Consider the following 14,318-nt stretch of genomic DNA (forward strand, 5'->3'; position numbering starts at 1 on the left):
TACTTTACTGACTTCCTCTCAGCTATTCTATCTTGGCAGAAGCTTGAAACAGTTTCTGTTTGAATGCCACTTCTTGAATCAATGAAAAGGTGTCATAATCATGTTTACAGAATGTACTCTTGTCTGTGGTATCAAGCATATGGCGTGATAAATATTGTATCTACCATATGGAGGTTGAATATTACAGGAAGTGTAACTCATTAGCCATGTCTGTACTGGTGATTAGATTTAGTATGCACATACGTTCTGCATATTACTGTGGTTGTAACTAAAAGTAGGACACTTAGAGTCTGTACTTATTTACTCCACAATGTCCTCCAAGAAAATTCCCTCCTTCCAGCTGGGCCAGTAGAAGTTCCAATAACTTTGTCTCAGCTGGAAATTGCTCTCTGCAATAAATCACTGTCATTTCACGCTTTGATGAACCATACTGAAATGTGTCAAAAAAAAAACCCTAACAACTTCTACAAAGCAAATTCTTTCTATAATCAGCATAGCAAATTTTTGCTCTAATAACTAAGAAAAAAAGTCAACAATTGCAAACACTGATATAAATAAGAGTTTGTAAAAACTCCTTATATGGCATTGAGCTGTGCTTTGTACAGGCTAAAGTGCTAAAGGCTTTTTCTATGTGTTCGAATGTTGCTTTGGCTATGTCAGCAGACAAGGATATGACATAATTGTTCAGTCATATGTACTCAATAGTCTTAAAATGAGGGGTATTTCAAATAATGTGTTCATCCTAGGGGCATCCAGAAATTTTTACTTTTGAACGTTTTCCTTGATAGTAGATTCCCCAAAGGATAGCAAGTCTGATTATTACTGCAATTGTATAAATACTGTGTTGGAAATTAAAATAATTGTCAAATATATTTGCAAAAGTATTAAAATTAAGGAATAGTTCCAAAGAAATGTGAGGACAAAGAACCCTGTGTAGAAGTAATAATCTATATTTTCTCAGTGGTAAATATGAGCTTTGGCTTAAAGATGACAGTCACTGCAAACTGTTTTGAATTATCATCCTCTACATCCCTGTGGTCGTGACAGATTTTCTATCCCCTTTTGACACACTAGTTTCAATTTTCTAGACAAATGGAACTAGGCTGCAACCATTGGTGACAAGGAAAGTCTTACCAACTTCTTGTCCACCAGGAAAGGATAACTGTAAGAGAAAAAGAGAAACATGATATTCAACAGAACATAGATAGATAGATAGATAGATAGATAGATAGATAGATAGATAGATAGATAGAATCAATCAAAATATCTGATTTTCTCAATGTGACAGTAGCACCTTGCTGCTTCCATTGTTTTTTTTTCTGAATTATTTAATATGTTACAGCAGAAGAAAGCAGATTAATTTAATGTTATACATTCCTTTTGGATTGTTTGAAATACTTGGTATGGTATTTTCCACAGCAGCTTAATTACTATACATGCAGTAAACACACTCAGTTCACATTGCAAGTGCAGGCATATTCTGGAATTATGAGAAATTCTTTTGATCTACCTTTCCCTGATGAATTACAGACAGCACGATATATGTCTTTAGTAAGTGTCACTGTTTTATAAGTGTAATCAAATTTTTAGAATGTGAAATAGTTGGGGAAATGTGCTTTTGGTGTAGCGGGAATACCTCAGAAAAAAATGTAAATGCTGAAGTGTTTGAATGGCAAATTACTGAAATGTCTGAAATCACAGAATCATAGAATGGTTGTTGTTGGAAAGGACCTCTAGGAGTGTTCTTGTCCCAAATCCGTGCTCAAACAAGACCACCTAGAACACACTACCAAAGAACACATCCATATGATTTCTGAATATCATCAAGAATAGCTACCACAAGCTCTCTGAATGACCAGTGACACCTGAATGTGCCAGTGTTTGGTCACCATCATGGAAAACCAATGTTTTCTGATTTTCAAATGAAGCTTCCTGTCTCAGTTTTTGACCACTGGCTCTGGTCCTTGTTCTGTCCTCTTTGCCATTGCCCCTCATCACACCTTTGGGTATTTATACACACTTGATGAGATCACTTCTGTGTACCCTCTTTTCCAAACTGAACAGGCTCAGCTGTCTCAGGCTTACCTCTGAGGGATTCTCCAGTGCCTGGATCATTTTTGCAGTCCTTTGTTGGGCTCTCTTTGGTATATCCATATCTCTCTCAATCTGAGAAGCCCCAAACTAGGCTCAGCACTCCATGTGTGGTCTCACCACAGCTGAGTAGTGGGAAAAGATCTTTACTTGCTGGCAACATTGAAGAAAGTAGGAGGAAAATGGGAATAAAAAGACAGAAGTAAGGAAAAATACAGTTATGTGCAATTTTGTTCTTATTTTCTTTGTCTTAAGAATCAGGAGAAGGCATATTTTCAGCCATGCAAGTGTTTGTTAAGAAGGTACAAAATAGTTAGAAATTAGGCAGATCAGTATCTCATAGTAATCAAGATGTTGAGAATTTTTTCATAATTTTATAAGTTATTTATATTACAAATAATGACTATGCACTCAACAATATTCATTTACGCCTTGTGGAAGTATATGCTTCTAAAGTACCCTATGAAAGTTGTCATTATTTTGGTGGAGAAAATTATGCAAAAAAATGTTAAGTGATTTGCCAAGAGTTTCAAAGTAAGCCAGTAGCAGGCTTAAAATAGAACTGACATCTCTAGGGACCCATCTGATATCCTCTCTGTAGGAATACATTTTGCATTGGACATTGGTTAGAACAATTCCATTTTTCATTTCAATTATAAGTTAAAACTAGCATAATTAATATTAATTTGATCTCTTATATTTTCCAGCTTACTCATTAATCTAAAATATGCAGATACATTTTTTGCAGATAAAGATATGACATAATGAAGGTTAAATTGAAATATAGTTTATTTTTATGTCCATTTGTTGGATTTCAGCATCCCTTAAAAAAAGACCCAAACCAAACAAATCACAACACTACATAACACAACAAGTAGGCTTTTTTTGCATTAATTGCACTTTATACTAATGGCAGATTTCTGCTTTCAAAGATAATTCCCAATAAATCCCCTTAGGGAAGGAAGTTCATCTAAACTTATAAATTCTAACTTCAAAGAAAATTAGTTCCAATGTGTTGCAAACAATTTTCAGGTGCCTGCAAATTCAAGTCTTGCAAATTTTACTTAAAGCTTTTAGATTACATTATTTATGACCTTTTGATGGCAAAGAAAGGCTACAAAAACTGTAAACTGAAAGAATACTTTTATTGTTGTTCCTTAGTCCTCTGTATTCCAGAACTGTTATACCACCAATGTGTTATATATGCTGCAAACATCACTGCCAGGCCAACATATAACTCTGTATGGAGGTGAATATTTATTTTCCAATTCACAGTTAGCTTACAGTTGCATAAGTAGACTAATTAGACAGAGGCAGTTCATACTTTCTAGAAAAAAGTTCTTCTGAAAAATGGATGTTGGATAGTCTTAAATCCAGAAATTTAATAAAGAATATATCTGTGTTTAGAAGGATATAATCCCTCTCTGATCAAATAAATATTAGGATAATTCAAGAATCCTAATGAGCAAAGTAGTGATGAAAGAATTCTTTTAGACAACTGGTAGCATAACTATATCATGTAGATAATTTTTGTTATGTTTTGTCAAAGAATCTTAAATTTTTCCCTATCTTAACTTCTACAAATACAAATGACAGATCTCTTTCCATATTCTCTTCAATGACATTTGCAGTAAATTTAATTTATAATATTGTACCAAGTATCCACTGCTACACTGTCATTGAGATTATTGAAATGATAGTTCTGCTAGATAATCTATCAATCCAAACTGCAGGACTTGGGCCAATCTCGTCTATATTAAAATTACCTTCCCTGTAAGAAGGACATAATTCTTCTCCTTTCTTTCACAACTTTGCCTTCTGTTTTGAGTTTTATGAATAATTGCTTTCTACTGATCAAAACCAAATTCTAATATACTGCACAGATGGTCATTGATCACTATAAGCACTAATGTATAAATAAAAATATGTTTATGTTTCAAACTAAAACTGACATCTCTATAATAAGACCTCATACACACAAGCTAGTACATTACTATACCATACCCAGAGAGGCTGATTGCTCAGCTTCTGTGAGAGATTTTCCAGCTGAAATATGGATCCTATATTAATGAAATATAGAAATATTAGTATATATTTTCTGTGCAAAAAACCCTCTATGTATTTGGTTGTTAAATTAACTGAACCCTAGGATTCTCCATTAATTAAGATAGTGCTGCAGGTATATATTTTAACCAAAGTACATTTACAACTTTGTCTTGGTATACCACTATAAACCTGTTTTCTAATTCTGTTTTAGATGAGAAGTTGTCTGATATTCCCTTCCCAATCTCTAGTGGATAATTACCCATGCCACATGATCACCGTGCAATTTATGTACAATTGCTCATCTGTTGTTGATAAAGGTCATAAATAAATATATGGCAAGTCAGAACTGTAATGCACTAGAAATGCTTTGAGGGTTATTGGCCCTTGAAAAACTTAAGTAAATGTGAGTAAACAGAGAGGAGAGGAGAGGAGAGGAGAGGAGAGGAGAGGAGAGGAGAGGAGAGGAGAGGAGAATTTAGCTCAGTTTTTAAAAATTACCTGAGCATGATTTTTTCTTTCTCATGCACCATGTAATCTATATTAGGTTTGACAAGTGTAGACCAACAGTTTAGAAATAAATGAAAACAGGTCTCTACCCTGAAATTCTCCATACCTTCTCTGTAGAGAATTTTTCCTTGCTGATTGTAAGAGTGGCTGCTAAGTGTAAAATCCAAACCAGGACCCCTAACCTATTAAAAAACCCCAACAAAACAGCAAAAACTAAAAAAATAACTAATCAAAGCTTGTTACAGAAATGTCTAAATTGAAAATAACTTACGGATTTGGTAAGATTTGATTATTTTGTATTTCTTTGAATACACGACTTTAGTTCATCCATTAACTAAGGTCTTCTTCCCAAAGTTACTGTGCTGTATAATGTTCTTCTAAGATTAGGCTGCCTTCACTGAATTCTGAAAGTAGCTCAAGTGTTGTAAGCATTGTCTGCTCTCCTTTTCCACATAGAAGCAAGGAAACTCATAGAAAGTAATAAAAATCTCAGTGGTTTGAATCTAACCTTGACAATGGTATAGGAAGAGCATTTTTCTTTCTTGGGTTATTGTCTGCTTTCTTCTTATTGGACTTGAAAGGTTCTATTAAGTAGGTCGGGAGAGTTCTCAATTCTTCTGCTCTTATGTGTTAGATTGTGAGACATAGAAAAAGGATCTTAGAATTTAATTATAACTTCCCACTCAGGAAATTTCCCAAGAAAGTTCTTTGTTTTATCCTCTATCCATAAACAGAATTTTTTGGTCACTTTGGCAAATAATGGACTTCATTACTGCAACAGGAAAAGTGTTACCATTGAGCAGTATTTTAAAGGAAGATTATGAAAAGAAAAAATCAGAAAATACAATTTTTTATCCTCTTTTTATCTTTTTTTCTGTCCACTTTCTATTTTTTCCCTTCAAATACTACTTCCATTTTCTAAACCTCACTAATCAAAGCACCTTCTCTTTTCTTTAGGTGTCTCAAAGAGAAATGAAGCTCATGATTCATGCCACTTAAAAATGATGCCTTCCTAGTGCTACTGCTGAGAAAAAAAGAGAGAGTTTTGTCTGCAGAGTGTTGGCCAAAATAAGGTATGTAAGGATGAACAGAAGAAACACTCTAAAGTGAAGAAAGAAATAGAAATTTTCGGATGAACATGGTGTCTGACTGGCAACTACTTACCTGTCCAAGGTATAAAAGGTATTGTAAGAAGAGGAAACTCAGTCCCCACCTTTTGGTGCAGCAGAAAAAGGTATATAGACACTGGAATATATAAAAGACAAAAAAATAAAAGTCTAACACTTGTCACTGGTTGAAGAGTGTGTAAGCCATTAACTGATAAAAAACCCTTCTTAATTATCCTGCATAGATGTGAATCTATGACTGAATCTTCTCTAATTTCTCCATAAGAGCAGAGTTTGGTAATATTTTCTATTTAGTGTTATTATGCTATTGTTTATTATAGTGCTTTCCAAAGTAGTATCTAAGTTTCTAATGGGCAAGTTGTGGGCCAAGTCAATTCCTATTGCTTTCTATTTTTCAGCAACAGAGGTCTTCCTAACAGATCTCTTGGAGTGCTCCGATCATGTCAGTGAGATGCAAAGTCAAAAGCATTTGAGTCCTGGAACCAAAAATCTCAAAATGGAAAAGCAAACCCACAAGCTTTGCTTGGTGAAACAATGAGAGGTCTCCTCCTGAGTTCTGCCTGGATCAAATTCCTCTATTACGGTAATAGTGATATATTGCCCTCATAACTGATGCTTAATGGCTATAAATATTGATGTCTGCCCCCTTCCAATTATGACTAAACCCAAACTGCATAAGAGAAGTTTACTTTAAAACACAGTTAATATGCAGAACAGATTTCTTTCCCCTGTCAAGAAAGCCATGTGTTGTTATGGCTTGCCTTTCATTCAGGTTTTGAGCTAGTTGCTAAATAACCATCATTGTTAAGAAGTCTTATTGTATGCTCCTAGCTTCCCATTTCCCTTCCACAGAGGCAAGGCAACTGTCACTTTTACAATCCATCTTACTGGATACCTTATATCTCTCAAATGACGCTAGAAGTCTGTGCGGATAACCAACTCTGTGACCAGCAAAGAGCACAATCCTTACTCTAAAATATATATTGCATTAGATGTCAAATCTGTGTTTGAACCTTGCTTTAAAAATACTTAACATAATGAAGAACTCAGGATAGTTAAATTGATAAGAGTGTCAAATATATCAACATAATTTTATAAGTAAGAATCTTTAAAACATTAAATTCCAAAATCCCCATACATCCAAGCTGTACTCCATTTTATTTTCCAAAATATAAGCATATGGTCCATTTAAAATTAATTAGTTGCCTACCATGGCATTTTTATTACTAAGTATGTGCACTGTTTATCTTAAATATATTCCAATCATTATGATATACTAAACTCCAATAAATTTTAAATATAACACAAAATAAATATTTTACTCTGTTCCTAAATGCATCCTGATTACTGAATAATTACCGATTGGTAAAAAATATCTAATTTAGTATTTAGGTGTATTATAGGCCAAAGCAAAGGCATACCTGGGACATGGAGCCACATTTCATGACAGAAAGGTTCCAGAGAAATGTTTGATCGTTCTTTGTGATGCATAAAATATGTCACAGCTGTACTATAAAAGATATCAGCCATCAGGTAAGGCTGTCATTTGCCCTTGCTGGATTGTATTGGAAAAACACAGTGTTTCTGCCTTGTACTTGTGTGGGATTACTGCTGGAGAAAACACAACCTATTTAGTCTACATACATATTACCATAACCCTGCTCTATTTCAAAAGAAAGTAGTCATAAAATAAACATGGTGAGGAGAATAGATCTGGTTGATATTTTGTTTCAACATACACCCATTTCATAAGTTGTGAATATGCTAAGTACTGGTCTACATTAAAGCTAGGTTCTACAAAAGGATTGCATATTTCTCTGGGGACTAGTTCCTTTCATTTGATTTCTGTTATGCACACATCTTATTTTAGTTCAAAATCTAAGCCTGTGTCACAAATAATATGTATAACAAAAGAACAATGGCAGTAAAAAGAGACCAAAATTTATAAACATTTACTACATTTTCCGATAACTCACAGATTTTTAAAAAATGTTTTAATTAAAGCATCCATACTATTAACCTACTCATCAAAATACACAGATATTATAACTGCTAGAATTTTAGTAGAATTTAAAGATTTTGCGTCCACTGTGTTTGCCCATCAGGAAAAACCTTTATCAAAAATTAATACCTCATTATTTATTGGGTAGAGAGGAAATTTGATACTCTACCATAGCAAAAATTGCCTGTTAAAACAACCTTGGAGACTGGCCTTTGTGAACATTTATTAAATGTAGTATGGTCACATAAAAGATAATATTTTAATATGGGAGATGTAGGAAGCACACCAAACTGTGTTGGGTAGACTAATAGTTAAAGTTTATAACAGCTATTGCATCAAACAGTGTCTTTACTGAGATGTAGAAATGGTGTTCTCTTCTTCTAGTTTAATGTGTTTACAGTTTGGAGTAATGAGTTTAGTCTTGACAATTTGAGAATTTTCTCTGGTGTCTTTTGGTGTTCAAAATTACTCTAATTTACAGAATGAAACACTTTCATTAGTTTAAAAAAAAACACAAGAAAAACAGAAATGCAAGATAAGGAATATTATCATAAAGGTAAATTTGTTCAGATTCACATGAAATGATACACAAGCTGATGAATAACAATCACAGCTTTCAAGACCATTAGAATCAATTTTACCTGTTGTGTAAATATCTTGGGGCTTTCAAAAACTTTTCAAACTTAAACAGACGTATCTAAATCACAGTTTTAACATTAGTTGCTCAGTAAGAAAATGAAAGTCATTATTTTTTTAATTGAGTTTGAAGAAACACTTTTCACAGAGAATTAACATACGGCACAACAGACAAAATCGATTAAGGCCCGCCATCTGGCAGAAGTCTAGAAAAGTTGCTGCCATATGTTTTGACCAAGACTGCAAAATAAACTGTTTTATACTGTCAGCACCTCCAGTTCTGTTTTATAAATTACATTTGGTTTTATTGTATATATGAAAAAGATTAGGAAAGGTTTCATCTAAGACTGGCTGCTTAATTGGAAAACAGACGCTATATAAAATTTTAAAACAGGCACAGGGTGATTTGAGCTCAGTTTGAAAGCTGTTTGACAGCTGTAAGTAACAAAAGTGCAAGGATTGCTATAAATTGTTTATTAGGCAGATCTTTAATTCTTAATGGGTTATATTTAAATTATTCTTCAAGATTCAACAATTGTAGCTTTTCTTTGACAATTACAGAAGAAAGTGCAATACAAAATTCCTAGGCAGAGGGGAAGAATGTTCATGAAATTCATAGGTAACATCAAGAAGCGGTGAAATGAAAAACTGAACAAAAAATTTTTTTCTTAAAAGGATATAGTTTCATAAAGAATAGATTTTAAAAATCAGTATATATGTATGTTTCTGTTGGAAAAATAGCATCTCAGGTTCAAATGAAATTTAGGAATGTTAATCTCTTTTGCAGCTGCTATTTTTGTTTTATGGTATTTTTACAGCTGTTTTTAATTTCTTTTAAGAAATACTAAACCTTTCAGAGTATTCCCAAGTGAAACACCATGGTACAGATAATTGGTTTCATTGCAATTCAGATTATGAACATCATTTTTCAGTTGTTACTTTCAAACTATATACACAGCTAAATCTGTAAGCCATTTTCTTTATTTCAGCTACTATCAAAAAGGGAGAAAATAGCATAAAGTATCACAAAGTCTTAATGCCTTGTGAGGATTTGTGATGTTTGAAAGTGTTTACTCTCTAATGAGAAATGTTCATAATAAATGCAAAACTATCTTCTAAGATATTTATGTGTATATCTATATCTATATCTATATCTATATCTATATCTATATCTATATCTATATCTATATCTATATCTATATCTGTGTAAACAGATCAATTAGTCCTGGCATTAGGCATTATAAATTGACCTCTCTATGCACCACAAAATCCCTGAATCCCTGTATTCTGAAGAGGTCCATTCAAAGAGTATATGGGTAAAGAAGAAGTTGAATTCAGTTTTGAATGTTTCATGACAACTGAAGAGCTGTTAATAAAATCCCCAACATTACCTCTGTCCTGTGCTTTGTGCACACCACATACTAGTTTGCTATCAAAACTCTTGCAGGAAAAAACCTGATTTTTTCTCCTACCCTTTCCCTCCCCTGAGCCTCTGGAAGTACAGGAGACAAAGTGCTAAGCAACACCTGGATATTTCTTTTTATCCTTATGTTCAACATGTGGTTCCACATTGTATTTACGAAATATCCTCTAAGCCCTGAAGCAAATAAGCTTTTATTTTTCTTCATGGGCTTCTATCTATGTCATCGCTGTAATATCATTGTTCTTCATAAGGAGTAATGAATTTATTCTCAGAACACTCTTATGAGATCAGGAAATACTTGAATGAATATTTACGATGACAGAACAGAGAGAGCCACTGAGAGGTATAGTAAGATTTCAAGCAAAGCAGAAGCCCAGAGTGCTCAATTTTAACCCATGGCATCTTTCACAAGACAACTCTCACTTTTCCAGAGGATCTTAGCTCACTCAGGTTGATCAAAACTTTCTTTATTGTTGCCCAATGAAGACCTAACTCATACTGATCTGAACTTGTACAGTTTGATTTTGACCTGAAATTAAATGGCAAACAAAAGTCAAATACTTACGTGATCAAAAAATAAAGGACCTTATCAAAACATGTGCACACAAGGAAGTGAAGTTCATGCTGCATGTGTAACCTCGACTTTGTCATTTCAGTATGCCAAGTGTTTCTCTTTTTGTTGCATGTTTCACTTAACACTAGAGGTAGGAGGCAGTGTCGACATTAAAATATTTGTAAAGAACACTTGACAAATGCAGAAAATTCAAAAATATTTTGTTGCTTGGCAAACCAACAGTGAAATTTTTATTCAATATATCTTTTATCCAAACTTTTTTTAATATCCTTATATATATTTACAAGTGGTGAGACAGACAGGCTCATTCCATATATATCTATGTGTATGTATATATATGTCTTTGAAGTCTTGCTTTCATGTGCATCTTCACTTAATTAAAACAAAAGAAAAAGAAGGACATTTTCAAGTTCTGCTTTACTCTCTATGGACTGTCACTCATTTTGGAATTCCTGTGAGGTAGACACGTGCAGAGAACCACAAAGAATATAAAGCAGACATTTATGACAACAGTTACAGATTTCACCATGAATTCATGGAAACCCTTAGCCTGCTTCACACATCAACACCAATTTCACTGCAGCACTAAGAGACACAGTAAGACTGATCCCCAGGCCAAATTTCATTTCTTTAGGCAAATACTCATTGTCATCTTGGTGACTTAGGAACCCCTCTTTTTAAAAATGGAATATACAGGAGTATATTTATCTAATCTTAACTTACAGACAGTTGAGACTTAGGGCTTATTAAAAGAGAAGAAAGTGATTAGAAGAACAAATAAAAAATATATATCACGCAGGAATTTCTATTTTTTAGCTAGCTATTAGGAGCTTACTTGTTTGTTTTCAACTCAGTTCTTCATTCAAAAATAAGTTTTGCAATTTAAATTGGTAAAATAATAATTCTTCATGAGCATCAAATTTCTCAGGAAACCATGTTCTGAAGTAAAGTGTTTTTTTTACTGACAGCTTTTTTGTATTTTTATTGATAATCAGACAAAACATTAAATTTCTGCTGGCAAAGATTTCAAGCCATATAAGGATTGATGAAGAAGAAAGTTATGATGAAGGCATGTTAGTATTAGCAATTGGTACATATTTCTTGTGTAACTGATCTCAGTCCAACAGCTTACATCTTATTGCAGACACATGGACAGTTGTACATCTGGCAACAGAACTGGATGATTATACTTTGGAAATTAGTATGAATTAGTATTAATATCTGCATTAGATATTAATATGTGTATTAGTATTAATATCTGTGCCTACCAGCACCATTTGGTCTCTATGGTGGACCTGGTCCCTGGTTATATAGACAAGGAAATAATGAGGATTATATTCAACCTTGTAGAGTCAGATATTGAAGAAGTCCTCAATTTATTAAGGTGATGAAGGTCCTGTGAGTCACCAGTTCCAAAAATAAAAGAATTGTATAAACAAGAGAGTTTTCTTACACATTCTGGGCGTCTTTGACCATAATAAATCTGTAGGGCCAAAGCATTTATGTAGAAAATAGAATGAGAGAAATATGGAAATTAATTTTATGAAAGAATTCATTACATTATGTGAGACATTAGAATAGAAAATGTGGATTTTTTTGCCAATATTTTAATACCGAAAAAGAAGTAATGTGCGACCCATATATTATATTATATAGTTCAGTATTTATAGCAATTACTTCTAGATCAAAATTCTCTTTGGATACACTAAAAGTGTAAGTTATAAATAGCCAAGTTGTTTTCAGGTAGAGGTTTGGTTTGTTTTTTTCGTTCTTAAAGACAGACTCAATTTATAACTCACATTTTATAAGAAAAAAAACCCATATCCATCATTGATATAAATAACACATACTTAATATATCTAAAGATTAGAGAATGGAGATATTGTGGGCATTTGTATTTTTTCTATCTTTTCACTTTTTGCTGCTAACACGATTTGGCATATGGTTTTTCATAATTTCTTTCACACAAGCAATCAGGTGGTGTTTCTTTTGTTTTATGAATGTTTGCCAGGGGAATAAGAGACTGAACTTTACTTTCACCCCCCCAAAAATATGAACATATAAAAGAAATTATATGAAAACCACAAAAGCTTACAGAATAACTCAAGGGGAAATCTCCTGTCTGACTGTTTTCCAATAACCTGGATTCAAAGGCACAGTGTCCTTAGAACACTAAAGACTGCTCCATTCCTGAAATAACTGAATAGAAATTTATCAGGCAATATAATTATAACATAAACAAAAAACAAACAGAGCAACAGTAAGAGTAATATGAGAGAGAGAAAGAGAGAGACACACACACAGACAGAGAGAGAGAGATTTGGTAAATTAAATGTCAAGGTAAATGGAAGTAAGATTCAACGTAAAGTTAATTGCTGAAAGCAAATAAGATTTAGAGCTTCACAATAAGATACTCAAGGGAAAGATATACATGAAAAGGGACAGGTTTCGAAGCATCACTTTCCAGATTTATTCATTTTAACTGAAGAAGGGAATGACTACTTCTCAGAGCTCATCTATTCTATCAGGTACAATGGAAAATGTAAAGATGAAATGTAGAGAACCACCTAAGATGAGGTTTGTTCACTTCAACCCATTTTTTACTGCTCTCAAGCCACAGCTAATGAGGGACCATGACAGGGCTTCTGAGGATTACATTTTTAACTAAGCACACAAAATAGTTCATATTTGAACATCTTCTTGTTCACTGTTTCCTCAACTTTGTACTTCCTTCACAGCCTTTACAAGAAAATAATATATTCTCCTTTACTGTATGATAATACTGAGAGTCAGTAGTACTAAGCCAGAAGAGGCGTTTTTTTTTTGTTTTTGTTTGTTTGTTTGTTTGTTTGTTTGGGTTTTTTGTTTGTTTGGTTTTTTTCTTGCCAGATTCCAGTAGGAAAACTTTAAGGAAGGAAGAATCCTTCAATTTACCAAACCTAGTAGGTTATCCAGCCTTACTCAGGGTCTTAAAGGGCATGGATGAGTACAGACATACCTAAACTCCTCTTCTGACATTTCTAGTTGTTTCACAGGAAATCTGCTTTAACTTAAAAATCACATAGCTAGTTCAGTGTTCTGTCTAAACTTGAAGGAATTGTTTGACCTAATGGCTTTAAATTTATTGCTTTGCCCCTTCAGAGCTCTAGCAAAAGAGGATTTCCCCACATTAAGTTACTGTTGTTTGGTACAACTTTTTAAAACAGTGAAGTTCTTCTGGAAAGGTAAAATACTCCCTAATCCTGGACATCACTGTGATTGCAACAGAGGTGAAAATCCATTCCAGTCCTTAAACTGTCTGTTCTGCCAGAAACATGGCATCTTAGAAACATGCACATAGATTGAGAATGGAGAGGAAGCAATGCTTCTCTTCATTCTCAACCAGAATGCTGACTGCTGCAGAATGCCAGCAGAGGCTGAAGATAAAGGCCATGTGTCCCACCGTGTTCATGGAAGCCAGCATGCTCTGAGACACAGGGAGCTTTCAAGGAGGGATAAGCTCTGACCTAGGTTTGAAAACATGTATCCCACCCATTATAAGTGCTAGATAGCTTGGTCATTGGATTAGTCCTGTTAAGTTCTGCCCAGAAAGAGCTTTTTGGTTTTACCTTAAAAGACATCTTACTTTGCCAAAATTAGGTATAATGAATTACATAGTTTCTTCATATATATATATATAAATATAAGGCTAGCTATTGGAATCTTACTGCAATTTAGCTATGAGAAAGGCTAAACTATAAAGCCATAAATGTGAAATATGTATATAAAAATGTATGTGTATATAAAAAGCATTGTTGAAATCTAGTCACATGGAATAAAAGAGCAGAACCAGATTAGGATCTGTAAATTTTCCTGAATTCTTAAATTAATTTTTTTTACACTTGTGGTACCTCTTCTGGTATGATGATTTTC

Source organism: Geospiza fortis, unplaced genomic scaffold, assembly GCF_000277835.1.
Source record: "Geospiza fortis unplaced genomic scaffold, GeoFor_1.0 scaffold25, whole genome shotgun sequence".
In the NCBI taxonomy this organism is placed as follows: domain Eukaryota; kingdom Metazoa; phylum Chordata; class Aves; order Passeriformes; family Thraupidae; genus Geospiza; species Geospiza fortis.